General features: G+C 39.5%; 1 long non-coding RNA gene across 1 annotated transcript; it reads right to left on the bottom strand.

The window, feature by feature from the left end:
• Positions 1–1,466: 1,466 nt before the first annotated feature.
• LOC122798846 lies at positions 1,467–10,174 on the bottom strand. The gene is made up of 2 exons (XR_006364310.1): positions 10,028–10,174; positions 1,467–2,581 (listed from the first exon to the last, which is right to left on the bottom strand). It is a non-coding gene; the product is annotated as an uncharacterized LOC122798846 (long non-coding RNA).
• Positions 10,175–14,120: the final 3,946 nt, after the last annotated feature.

Genomic DNA, 14,120 nt, shown 5'->3' with positions numbered 1-14,120 from the left:
CCTTTGCCAGTAGCCTCTTACTTCTACAAATCTACTATAATTATATTTTTCCCTCATCTATCACTATTGGAGCTCATCTAGTAATCAATATAAGTGCTTCTCCTTTCCTTTGTCCCTGATACTCTGCTGAATATCCATCCTCAAACTGTTTCTTTATCAAATTCACTTATTTCCAAATGTGTCTTCTGTGGCATTGCTATTTGCATATGCATTTCTTAATGTAATTCAGTACTCTTCCCTTTTTGTCTATACATGTGAGGCCATTTATGTTCCAAAAGAATATGGAAAGTGTAGCCATTGTGATAAGAAGTTATTATTCCCACCTATTATATATGACCGTTTTTTAATGTCTATTTCCAGATTTTATGTTACATGCACCCAGCAATATTTGTCAGATAGATCTTTTATACAGTTGTTTCTTGTCATCTCCCTTTGAATCTATGTCACATTTTACAAAACTTTTTGTTTTAATGAAAACTCTCAAAAAAAAAAAAAAAAAAAAAAACCCTCAGACCACCCCCATAACATACAGTATTTCATAAAGTTCATAAATTCTAACAGCAACACATGGCCATGACTTATGTGGTTCTACACATGCTCAATCAAGCAGTCTGCACTTAGACTTCTCATATGGCCATATACCAGTAATGTGGAAAGGCTTGCTGGGAATACAGAGAACAGGCTGCATTAGATGCAAAAAAACAGTCATCCAAACATGGTCTGCCACTGAGACATGCATAGCAGATAGTTAAACTTGGTCTGATGCCTTCAGAAATGAAGCAGTCATATTTCCTTGTCAGTGAGTATAAAACAAGGCAGGTGAAATGAAGACCTTGTCATCTTCTTCTTCTTCTTTCGGCTTTTTCCTGGTTAGGGGTTGCCACAGCGGATCACCTGTCCGCTCATGAATGGCAGTGGAGTTTTATGGTGTCGAGTTGCCAGCCTGACGCCCAACCTTCTACAGAAGGCACACACACGCATGCTCTCACACCTAGGGCCAATTTAGAATGTCCAATCCACCTACAGCATGTCTTTGGGATGTGGGAGGAAATCAGAGCACCTGGAGGAAACCCACGCAGCCACAGGGAGGACATGCAGACTCAACACAGAGGGCACCCCAGCTGAGGATCGAACCAGAGAACCTCTTGCTGTGAGGCGACAGTGCTAACTGCTGAAATTAAGACCTTGTCATACTGCACAATAATAGTTGCAGACTTCTTGTCATACTGCACAATAATAGTTGCATCCCTTGGAGTCACAAAGGATGAGGAAGTATTTATTTATGTTAGCAGAGGCTCTGAAAAGTACCATAGTAGACCAAAACTTTAAATGAGAACAAAGCCGCACTCATTAAACATTCTTTAAACATTTTCATCAGTCATACATTTTACTCCCAGATGATTTTGGCTATGTGTACTAGATAGATTTTATTTAATGTTATAACATGTTATAAAAGAACTGCTACAGAGTATCCAAATGTTTTATTTGTATAACTTTCATTAGTATCATTTCTGTAAATATATACAGTAGCCTGTTAAAGGTCATACAGTAAAATAAGTGTTAATGTGCCCTAGTCTTATTTCACAGAACGTGACAAAACTCGAACTTTCTAAAGGAATGTGTGTATCATTTGACTGAAATCAACAGAAGAACTGACTCACTTTCTATTCATGTCACTCCCAGACAGCAGATAATCAGTGACCATTTTAATTGTGTGTGTGTGTGTGTGTTTGTGTCTGTATATGTGTCTGCATATGTGTGTGTGCCTATGTATATATGTGTGTGAAATTATTGTGATTGTATACACAGGGGCTGCTAAGGAGTGTGTACGTAATATTGGTAGGATTCATGAGTGAGACACTGGAGTCCTTGAATATCAAGAATTCCAGATGATAAAGAAAAAAATGTCACTGTTATACTATTGTGTCTAGAGATGTTACTGTTAAGATGGCTTTTATTGCTACATAATCTTGCTGACCATAGCTGGAGATAAACAGTGTCCTGCTTAGTACCTCTAACTCTTAAAATAGTGGTTCTATTTTATGCACAGAGCATTAGCACATCATTTTATTGTCTAGTCATCATGTTGGTCAATTAAGTCCGGCACCAGCTCTAGTCACCAGCTGGCTGCCTGTGGGAGAATGTCTGAGCAGCACAGGAATGTCTCCATTCCTGGGTATAGAGCAGTCAAATTTATTTTTTATCGTATAATCTCTGGAGAAAAATAAAGGTACAGTAAGCTACTACTATCAACAAGAAGGTAGGGCACTAACTAACTTCTGAAAATCATGGAGAGATGCACACATATATAGCTCTAATATGATTTACAGCTGTACTTCTGGACAATATAATCTAGAAAGGGTCCCCTCAGCTGTCCACCAATGTAGATCCACTGTTTCCATGGATGCTAGACTCTTGACTCCACTTTGCCTTCTTTGTCTCTTATGATAATGAAGTGTATGTACTTTCTACTGGAGCAATCCAGACATTTCTGGAAACTACTGAAGACACTGCTTGGAGATGATAAAAAGTACAGTCATGACATTCTGCGGCAGACGATGATAGCCATCAGCCAGAACTACTGAAAGCAATCAGAATAAAAACACATTAAGGACAGAAATAGTTCATTTTCATCTATTTGTACTACACATTAGTGAATAGAATACATACTGCATGCATTCAAAATGAAATAAGTGCAAAACTCTTCAGCCGTTGCTCAGTTAAGACATTTCATTTGTCATTCAGTTTGGAGTAAGTGAAAGACAAAGACTATTTGTGCATATGCGTGTGTGTGTGTGTGTGTGTGTGTGTGTGTGTGTGTGTGTGTGTGTGTGTGTGTGTGTGTGTGTGTGTGTGTGCTATTTTTTCTCAGTTTTTGTTTGGCTTTACATCTTTGGGTGACTCTGGGGGTCAGCAACATCTACGTAAATAAGTATTTGCTTCATTTCAGTCTGTCAGACCTACAGCAGTAATATCAATGATTTATGAATCTGTTAGCAAACAAGGGCTGGTCTGTAGTTCTGCTTTGTGATTTCTTATTACTGACTTGTACAGTACAGTATGTAATGCCAGCTAGCAATGTGAAGATAAAATGAAGCCCTCTGCAGTTCAGAGCTAGATAAATTTAAAATCGAATGCTGGGGAAAAATCTAGTAATGGGACTAGTTTTATTATAACCTGAAAAATATCTTCTGCAACTCTATTAGTGTATCTAGTTTATACAGCATTTTTGAAAACTGACCTTGCAGTCATTCTTTGGAAATTAAAATATTACTATAGAAATAAGTACAAGTTGCTGCATGCCTATTTTGCAGCATTAAATGTTTGATCATGAGATCTAAGATGCTGCACATTCTGTATGTGTAAATGCAGCACTTATAGCTGGCACAGTGGAGCAGCAGACAGCATTGTTGTCTCACAGCAAGAAGTTTCCTGGATTGATTTGCAGCTGGGGTGCCTTCTGTGCAGAGTCTGCATGCCCACCCTGTGTTTATATGGGTTTTATCTGGGTGATCCAGTTTTCTCCCACATTCCAGAGGTATGCATTAGGTGGAATGGACACTCTAAACTGGCCACAGGTGTGAGGGTATGGAAGAACAGCTGTGGCAGGGCTGGCCACCTGGTGGTGTAAACCTTGACCCCAGATGAGTGTCAGTGTTGAAGTAACACCCCGGCACCATGTGTAATGCTACAATATCAGTACATGGTTCATCTATCAAAACCACTGCTTTATTTATTAACGTATTTTTGTCTAGACTCTGGTCATCTGTACTCATTACCCTCCATTTATTTCTGTGTTGTCTCTTTTTACCTGATCTGTGCTGATATTGTGTGGACTTGTTTTCCCATTTACTAATACATCTTGTTACACTGTTGTCATCATTGAAGTTTAAATCATTAACTACTGTGCTCTATGGATGAGAGAGACTATGGCTTTCCTATTGCTTTTCTCTGTCCTATTTCAGATACTTTAAACACTTGTGGTTCCCTCCTACTTTTCTGTGGACCTAACTCAGCTACTTTAAATGTCTGTTAATAAAACTTTAAGCTTGTTACCTAGGATCTTGATTCTCCGTCTGGATAGATACAGGCCATCACCCCAATATAGCCCTGTGCTGTTAGAAATGAATTCTCAGTTAAGCTAACGCTCTGAGCTCTGTGCCATTGTTCATAAATAAGTTGTATCCCATGATGCAGTGCACTATCCCATCCAAACCCATGTCATGGACAAACAGCAGCTTAAAGAACAATGCAATATGTGTTACTTGTCTAAGTCTTTGCCCAGTTTTACAAACTTCTGCACTACTCCTCTGTATTTTAGCCCTGGTTATTTGTTCCTAGATGGACAGAGACATCTTCCTCAGTGTAATAGTTTCTACATCTATTTCCACTTTGAGACATAATTGCTGCTATGTAAAACTGTCCATGATAAGAAATGTAGTAGATTTGGTGGAAATCAGGCACATGAAGTGTAATATAGACATGCTGTAACATTGAGTGCCAAAAGTGATGTTATTAACCTATATGCAATAAACTCAATTGGTCATCTATGCAGCTAAAGCCATAAGTTCAACTGACACTAAGTTATGGAGGCATCTGTCCTTGTAGAAGGAAATTCCCATACTGCTCAAGTATTCAGTACTTGCCAGAAAATATTATATTTTTTCTTAAAATAACAGAGTACCATAAAATTCCAAGTGGTCCCCTTAAATTGTGATTTGTTTGCATTATTTCCTCCATGTCCCCATGCCTGCCATTTCATCATCAACCCTTGGCCCTGATGTAAGATATGATGGTGTCTCTAGAGCTGTGATCGTGACAAGTAGAGCAAGAGGATGTCGAAAGTACGTGGGTGCTGAAGGAATGGTAAGTCAAACATCATCATGTGCAGCTCTGAGATCTAAGGAAAGAAAGTGTGTGTGTGTGTGTGTGTGTGTGTGTGTGTGTGTGTGTGTGTGTGTGTGTGTACATGTGTGTGAATGCATATGTGTGTGTGTGCGTACGCGTGTGTGTACAGTATGTCTGTGCATGTATGTATGCACGTGTGTGTGTGTGTGTGTGTGTGTGTGTGTGTGTGTGTGTGTGTGTGTGTGTGTGTGTGTGTGTGTGTGTGTGTGTGTGAATGCATGCATGTGCATCTGTGTGTGTGTGTGTGTGTGTGTGTGTGTGTGTGTGTGTGTGTGTGTGTGTGAGTATGTGAAGTCGCTGAAGACTGTTAGAATGAGGTAGTCTGTACTCTGTTGTGTTTTACTGCTGGAAGACCCATTCATTCACATCAGTAAGAAATTAGTTTAAAGTCAGACAACTTCAAAGAAAAAAAAGCATTAAATTGTATATCTGTGTTGAAGATGTGATTTACCAAGAAGGCTGAATAGACCTGTTGTTTGCTATTGTTGACAGAAGAAGAAAAATGAGCAGTTTAATAATATCTGTATGGGATCATGCACTGTATGCTATGTTAGCTAGTGTTCCCAAATGTGTGTTTGAGTGTGGGTGCACACCTGCCTGCAAATAGTAGTAATGATGTATTTACGATTATGTTTTCATGTAGTCCAGTGTGAAAATGAATTTAATTTAGAAGAGATGGAAGAAACTACAGTTTTTGTTTGTTTGTTTATTTTGTGGGACTGGGGATGTTTGGTTCAGCAGAAGGAACTTACAAGGCTGCCACTGTCTCATATTGTGAATATTATGCTCTTATTTAACAGTTGCAGCAGCTTCTGTCTGGTAAGCACTTTGCCTGCTATGGAGAAGCATGACTCCTCCAAGTGCCTATAAACTGGTACCTTTAGAACAGGAAGTGTTTCAGATTAAGGCTGACTTTGTGTATACATACATTTCTGTAGATAACCCAGGGAGAATGATGTTGGTGGTGAATTATAAAAGATGGGATACATCTTATGCAATCAGTCTGGCTATAGAAGGACATATCACCCATTCAGTTAAGTTCCATGTCAGAGAAAAAAAAAGAATAGAACAAACAGAATTTGTCAGCACTGTTCCATTCAAAATACTGATAAATCTCACTTGTTGATCCAAACGGTAATATTTTTTTTTTTTGTATTTTGTTAAAAGTTTTATATTCAGGAACAAACTTACTAACATAATAAAACACATAAAACTGTTTACTAAATGACTACATCAATACTATACTGATTACTACGATTCATTAAATAGCCAACCAGCATAAACTAATCATAGAACATAGATTAACATGTCTTTAATGATAAATTCAGTTTTATCCATTAATTATATTCTGTGGCTAGCTTGTTTGTTTTCATCTTACCAGCAGACATTTTTTGACACGCAACAGTGAGAGTATTTAAACATTCTTGAAATGAAGGCATAGCATCATTTGTCAATTTTTGTAGTTATTTTCCTGACAATTGTTAATAAGTTCCAGAAATACGGAAATTGACCTGGATGCACATCTAGGAAAACGGTATATTAAACAACACCAAAACTTTAGTTAATAGAAATTTATCAGACCACAATGTTTACAGGAAAAATTGTTTTCCCCCAAAAAAAGGTTATAGAACTTTTTTAATCATATGCCATATGTTGCTCGTCTGCCTTGATTAAGGATTTACATTTCCAATAGCCAATACCTTCCTTTTTGTATATAATTTCAATTATGTGTAGAGTCATACATGATCTATGTGGACATTTCCCAAAGAATAATCTCCAAAGTAAAGATACTGGGCCAGATTCCAAAAGAAAGTTCCAGACAGAGCAGCACACTGAAGGAAGGCTTACGTGCACCAGCTGTGGACACAATTATGGAAGACACGATGGAATCACTCTGAGTAATTATCATTCACCATAGGATAAATGTGGGTCCCTCACATGCCCATTAGATTCCAAAACACAACAGGCACTACTTAAATGTGACAAAGTGCTTTGCCCAGCTAAGTTTCCAAAACTCTTGGCAAATGTCATATTGCAACCCAATGAAAGGAAACTATCTCCAACAGAACTCTACAGAATCTGTAATATTACTGAAAAATAAATACAGAATGCAACTGCCAGTGAATGAAATACAAAAGGTTGTGGTACTTCAAGCCATACATGTGGCAATGCATCTTAGAAGGCAAATAGACACAGAACCAAACTACAACAAAGCCAACTTTCAGAGCAGCAAATAACTGACAAGTAACACTTAGACAGCTAGTGTAGGCTGTGTGTACCATGTGTACCCCACACATATCTGTGCATACATTGCAAGGCAACCCTACACCTGGAAAAACCAAAGTCTATCTGAGCTTAGGTATACTAGCATCTTGGACATTCCAACGACATATGTAACATGCTGTAGGAGTATGTCAGACAGCTGCCAGTTGCATTCTCTCACAATTCCTGGCAGTGATGTGCAACAAGGTAGATAAATATATCCCCTTCCCATCTAGAGTCACGGAGTGGTGAGATCTCATGCACCAATTTGACAACATCTCCAACATCTCCATATTCTCAGTGCAATAGAATGCACTCACATCCTTATTAAAGCCCCACTGGACCCTAAGCAGAAAGGTACATACATATAAAGTTGTGGCCATCGCTGAACTGTCATGTGGTGTACTCAGGAGATGGCAGCATAAAGAATATCATGCCAGCAAACCCTACTAGGGGTCACAATGTTGCTATATGGAAGGACAGTGGTTTGAAGGCTGCTTTTCAACATGGTGGAATAAAGGAACACAGCTAGGATGTAAGCTAAATACACACCTGTCAACATTATGCATGATGACATCATGTTTTACCTCCCTCCACCAATAGGTGACTGGGATAACAAACTCTAGGTGTGGCTAATAATGCCATACAGAGCACCATGCAACCCTGCTATGGAGGCATACAGTAGAGCACATGCTACAGCAGGAAACACTATTGAGCATGTGGTTGACATGCTGAAAGCCATTTCAGATGTCTGGACACATCCAGGAGTGCATTGCAATACACACCTGAAAATGGTGGCAAAGATGACTACTGTGTGCACCGGTGGTTTTCCTGCCACATGTGTAGGTAACCTACCCTAAGAGCCCCAAGATGTCTGAAGATGACATGTCACAGTTGTCAGAGGAGGAACATGAAGTCAAATGAGGGAGAAGAAGCAGGCATGGGTAACAAAGATGGAACCACAAGTCCTAGCTTAGGCAACTCGTCAACATCTGACACACATCTTTGAGTCATGACAAGCCACATGTAGAGAAATATGCAGAGTAACGAGTAATGTTCATGTGTTGCCCCACAACAATAGCACAGATCACATCTAATGGAAATGACCCACTAGATGTACACACTGAGCATCATACATGACCGTAACATATAATAGTATGAACATATACAAAACAATGATAAGTGAAGCCATCAAATCAGGCCACAAATGGCACAGGTATGCATACAGAGTCATAGTGGTGCATGCATGAAGAATAAGAGAAATTGTAATGTAAGCCTTATCCCTATCAATCCACTAACAAATCATGCAAGCAAGTTATCACATGTTGCATTACTGTCATCAATATCACTATTAACATATGTCAATCTAAAAGAGGGAATGATTGTCAACAAGGGAATGTAGTTTCCAAGGTCAATAAAAATAACAGAATCCCTTGGCATCAGACCTCACAATAATCACATACAAATGAAATTGTCATTGGGTTGCATATCCCCATGGGGGTCAGGATGACATTACAGGACACACACTGGATCATCTGTAAGTGTTACTTGAACACAGTCTATGGCACCCACACTGGCAGCTCTCAACATGGTCCTGGCTGCCCCTGCCACATCCAGAAACACTCAGCCATCTTTGCTGTACTGAGGAGCTTGATGTGGTGACACTAGAATGTGGAGACATGCTGTGCAAAGGAACATGACTGTGAGATGAATGTCTTGTCATGACTGTTAGGCTCAGAGTGGATTGGTGAACAGCAGATAAGCTTGCACATTGCAACACAGACATCAATGCCCAATAGGCAAGTGTGAGTTTAAAAGGAGGGGGCCTGCCTCTCCCATGTGGTAATCGGCTAAGCACTGTCAAGATACATAACAGATGGTTAGTACTACAGCACTGCTGTAGCATTGCCACAACCAGACTTTCAACGGACTGTGCCACAGATAATATACTGTCATGCTGCACAGTCTATGTTGCCATGATCTTTCTGTGTCTGCACTCCTGACCTTCATGCAATGGACACGGCTTTTATGCAACACAATCTGTGACACTGGCAAGTGCACAAATGTCAGATCCATGATGTCACTGGGAATGTTCATTCACTTGTAGGAGTAGGCAGACACCCTCTTATGTGTGCCTATGCACTCCAGCTACATGCCAAAGTGTACTGCACTGGACATTATTGCTCTGTTGTGGGGAGGAGTCAACACCACCAGCAGACTCAATATGGGACAGTGGTGCACAGGCATCATCCTGTCCAACATCTGATGTCCCCACATCATCAGAAAGGCTGGATATGTTTTCCTACATGTTAGAGGCTACAGCCTGATCCATACATCTGTCATCATCTCGGCCAGACTGTTTCATCAACTCTGTGTGTTGTATGCCATGAGCCATGCTAGCACAGTGTGGCACTTTACATCCACCATAGGATCACGGGATGGGCTACTGAAGGAGGCAGGCAGTGGACATGCTACAAAAAGATACAAAGGACACAGATCAGATTTACTGACATAAATTATATAGTGCAGCTTAGTACGGACATATGTGACAACTATATGACTACAATGTTAGTCAGGCTAAGGACTTATCAGGATGTCATGTCTAGGTGTGGCTCACAGAACCTATATAGCAAAGAGATGACATTTGCATTACATATGCAACATATATGACATATATGAGTAATAAAATAATAAACATCTGACATGTCATCATGGAAATCCACCACTGGAGGTGAGGGCTGAAATGCAACTGTCATAAGAAAACAAAGACTTTCAGACAGTATTAGTAAGCACATAGTTTCTATCACATACCATTTCAACAGATATATAACACACAGAAGGCAATATATACAAATACCAGTTGGATGAGGCTGATGTGCAGATGGCAGTTGTCCTGCGCAGGTGTAGAAGGACACAATATTAATGGAGGACACCGAGAGAAGTTTCAAAACTAACATGTATGAAACAGAGGAACTGTCATACCAGTTACATCCTCCTGGTGTGGTGAGTTTATCATCTGTTGTAATGCAGATCCTGTAGTAGAAAGACAAACAAAGCCGAACATGTAAGTATGCACCATGAATGCATGCAGAGTCACATGAAGACAAATAAGTAACACTAACAGGATATGGAGACTTTCATTTGACATGTGGTGCACTTGTTGTCCAGATGTACCTGAGTATGGAAAACAGTGATATGAATATCATACATCACAGGTGTGATACACAGTGTTGCAGCCTATAAACATGGCGGAAAACCATACCTGGTCTTTCTGTAGGTTTACCTGCATAGCACATGTCTTATGATGATATATCTGTAGGTGACAATGACACAGATATATCAATATGTCAGTATATGGATCCTTATCAGTTGACTGAATTTTCAGAGACTCAAAGTTCATACGATCGAGACCACATGATCGAGATTTTGAAAATTTGAAGCTTTTGAATGGAGATCGCAGTACAGCGAGGATCAGGAAATTTACTTTTTTCATCATTGGAGCTGCTATATATAATTTGCAGGTGATGTGGGAGTGCAGGGGGTCTTGCCCCTCTGCATAAATGTAAAAAAAGTAGATTTTTCTGGGGGTTTTTTTTGATGTTCATGTTTTTGAAAACTCAATCATATGGTCTTGTCCGTATGAATTGCGAGTTTCAGAGAACTCGATCATCTGACATAGATACCAGTATATACCACTGTCAAGACAGTCAGCAGAGGCAATAACAGCTATTGCTTACAGTAACTGGATACTCAAACACTCACATGAAGTGTTGCTGCTGTCCAGATGTGGATGTGCAAATGTGCAAATGAATAAAGACAACACATGTTGTTGCAAGTATTATGTATGTACCACAGTTGTGCGATAACATTCCATTACACTTATTTTGGGTATCATCAGCATGTGTGCTCCCACATTCATGGTGCAGTTCTCCTGCTGGAACACAAATGTAACACTACATGAATATGTGTGAAACAACAAAATGTAATGAGGTAGTGCACATGCACAAATGTTAAAAAAAATACAACATATATGTACATCCTGGAACACCTGCTTCTATACCACTGATCACAACTGATTGTATGCAGGGATGCCAAGAACACTGTTATCTCACCAGGGGAGTCAATGGTGGGCCACCACTGGTGGCATTCCTCAACCTCCCATATTGCTGTATCCTTTTGGCTATGCAAAGGATCATGTCAGAACAGCATTGCAGACAGGCCCCCCCAAGATCTATTGTGACCTCCCACAGCATTTAACATGTTGGTCAAGACTGTCTACACTTCGGTCCTCCATACAGTATTTCACAGCTGTCCAAGGAGACTGTGTCCATACTGGCGCAGAGCATCAATGATGAGTTCATTTTCTTGGGGAGAGAAAGTCTCTCATCTACTTCAGTTTGTCATCTGTAAGACAGTGATATGCACACAATATGTTTTATAATGGGGCTCAGATATGGACATGATGATGTTGCAATTATATGTCACTTGACCTGCTCTCCATTCATGTGAAATGCAAAGCTACATAAAATTGGCCCTGTCATATATAGTGCTGTTACATATATAAGAACATAAGTGATATGAAAATAACTTCTAAATACGTAACAGATGGAACGGCATCATCACTTGTGATATCTGCTTGGTTGTACATGGGATTTGAACACACTGCAGTGGAAATCACAACAATCAAAGGACAACTATACAACCATACACTCCAGACAATATTAATGGACTTTACTCATTAGCACATACTTCATAACATAATGGCTGTGTGTAAATCGATAATGTTGGATGGCTGTCATACACAACCGCAGTCAGTGAGGCACATCGTAATAATGAAAGTTAGATGAACTGCTATGCATGAATGCCTACATATCAACACAATAAACAGTGAGGAGGCAATGCTATTCCCATTGTGTCTGCATGGGATGAAATGCACTAACCACAACTATATTAATAAGAAAAGAACTGTAAAGTAGTGATTGTACAAGTTACAGAAACCCTCGGAATGCCTTATTATCCTTGGGAAAACCACAGACAGTACAAGATAACCAGACATGATCTCTGATGTATTTTAATTCTGGTACTGTCTATATTGCATGTATAACTAAGCAGCAATGAATGTCATATCAACATATCAATATTGATGTATGTGAATATTAACTAACATGCAACAAATGCATACATTTGAAACACATTGTTTTCATAGCTGTACCACAGAATGGACAGGATCAGCAGCAATACATGACGATGTGTTGTCAGCCCTTCAATATGTACTGCTCACTGTGGCTCTTTCGATTTATCTGCACAAATGCATATGTTGAAGTCCTGCTTTTTAGTAATGCAGATGTACCTAGCTGTATGCATAGTGGTCAGTCCTACACCCCTCCAGTATGTCACAGACATTTTTTGTATTGCAGAAAATTTTGCCAAACAAGTGACTTTCAACATGTATAAAAAGATTTATAAGGAGAAATATTAACATAGGTCTGTAATAAGAGCAATACATCCCACCACAGCAATGCCAGCGGGTGCCACTTTACATTTTGACCCTACCTGTAAGTCAGGTATACCATAAAGTAAGACTGGCTATATGCACAGAAATTGTAAGTACCATTTGCACCATACATAATTAATGAGGTTAATTAACATCTAAGGTTTTGGAATAGCATTTGCGCATGTCCGTATAAGTTCTCCAAATTCAGTGCATTAACCAATAGCTTGGAGTAACAGAAGGTGTTCCATACAAATACCCAGTATTTGTCATTAAATGGGACCATATGTTGCACATGCCTGTTACCCACCAATGATCTGATACCATCCTATAAGTGGGACTTTTAAAATGTGATTTTGATACATTTACTGCTCTTATCATCGCTACCTGCAAACTGAGTGGAACCTCAGCAAGCAATTTTCTGAAAGCTTTTTTCCTGACCTAAATAAGCAAGATGGCTACTGTGAGGAGTCTCCAGTGTGTCTGGGTGCAGAACTGGACCAAGGAGGAGAGGAACCAAATGCTCAGTGTCTATGCTAAACTTCAGCAAGATATGCAAGCATGGCAAAGGAACTTCGTGATATTGATATATGGAACTGGACTGTGAGGGAATACCAACAATGGGCAGAGATCTTCAGGACTGGAGTGCAGGTTTGCCACCGCTATGAAGGCCTACATCAGAGGGATGCAGTTGATCTTTGCTGGAGGGTTGCTGTACATTTCTATGGGAATAACACATATAGCTGTGACTCATATATCCTAGATATTCCTTTTAGATTAATTACGTAGCTGTTCTGTCACTTAGCTTATTTGGTTAAATAATAAGGTAAGGTGATTGATCCTCCCCTATGTATGGGTTCAATTCCCATGTTCTTTTTTCTTTAGTAGTGTTTGTTATGTAAAAACTATTCAACATAAGACCTATATTTGTTTGGTAACATATGCAGTACCTCATTTTACACATCCAGCATGCCCATGTTTCACTGACGTCTATTGTGCCCAGGCTGCAGGTGACTACACATTGCTCCATTATCTGCAATAGTCCAAGACCATTGCGCAGCATACTTCTGTATGTGTGAATATTAAGTCAAACAGACCTACATTATTCCCATGTGCTTTAGAAAATGTGCAGTATTGTTAAATACATTTTTGTTGTACATATGGTAATGAATATAAGAGCACTGCAGGTCTGCATGAATACCAGATGGTTAACATTGTAAAACTTAAGGTAGTCTGGCTGTTACACATCTCAATTGTTTGTGGAGCATAAAGGCCTGTAGTGCTTAGGTGTTGGATGGGTGCATATTCCTCCATTATCTGCAGGAATACAGACACTTCCAACAGTAGTTTCCTGTTGGGGAAGGTATTGTGCCATTTTTATCTCAACCAGTTAACCTACAGATGTCATGGATACATGTGGGTTTGAATCCACATAGAAAGGTAGCTTTGATTACATTTT

This window comes from Protopterus annectens, chromosome 3.part1, assembly GCF_019279795.1.
Source record: "Protopterus annectens isolate FY-2018-M chromosome 3.part1, PAN1.0, whole genome shotgun sequence".
Classification (NCBI taxonomy): Eukaryota; Metazoa; Chordata; order Ceratodontiformes; family Protopteridae; genus Protopterus; species Protopterus annectens.
The sequence above is the reverse complement of the archived record's forward strand: the minus strand, read 5'-3'. Positions and strand labels throughout refer to the sequence as shown.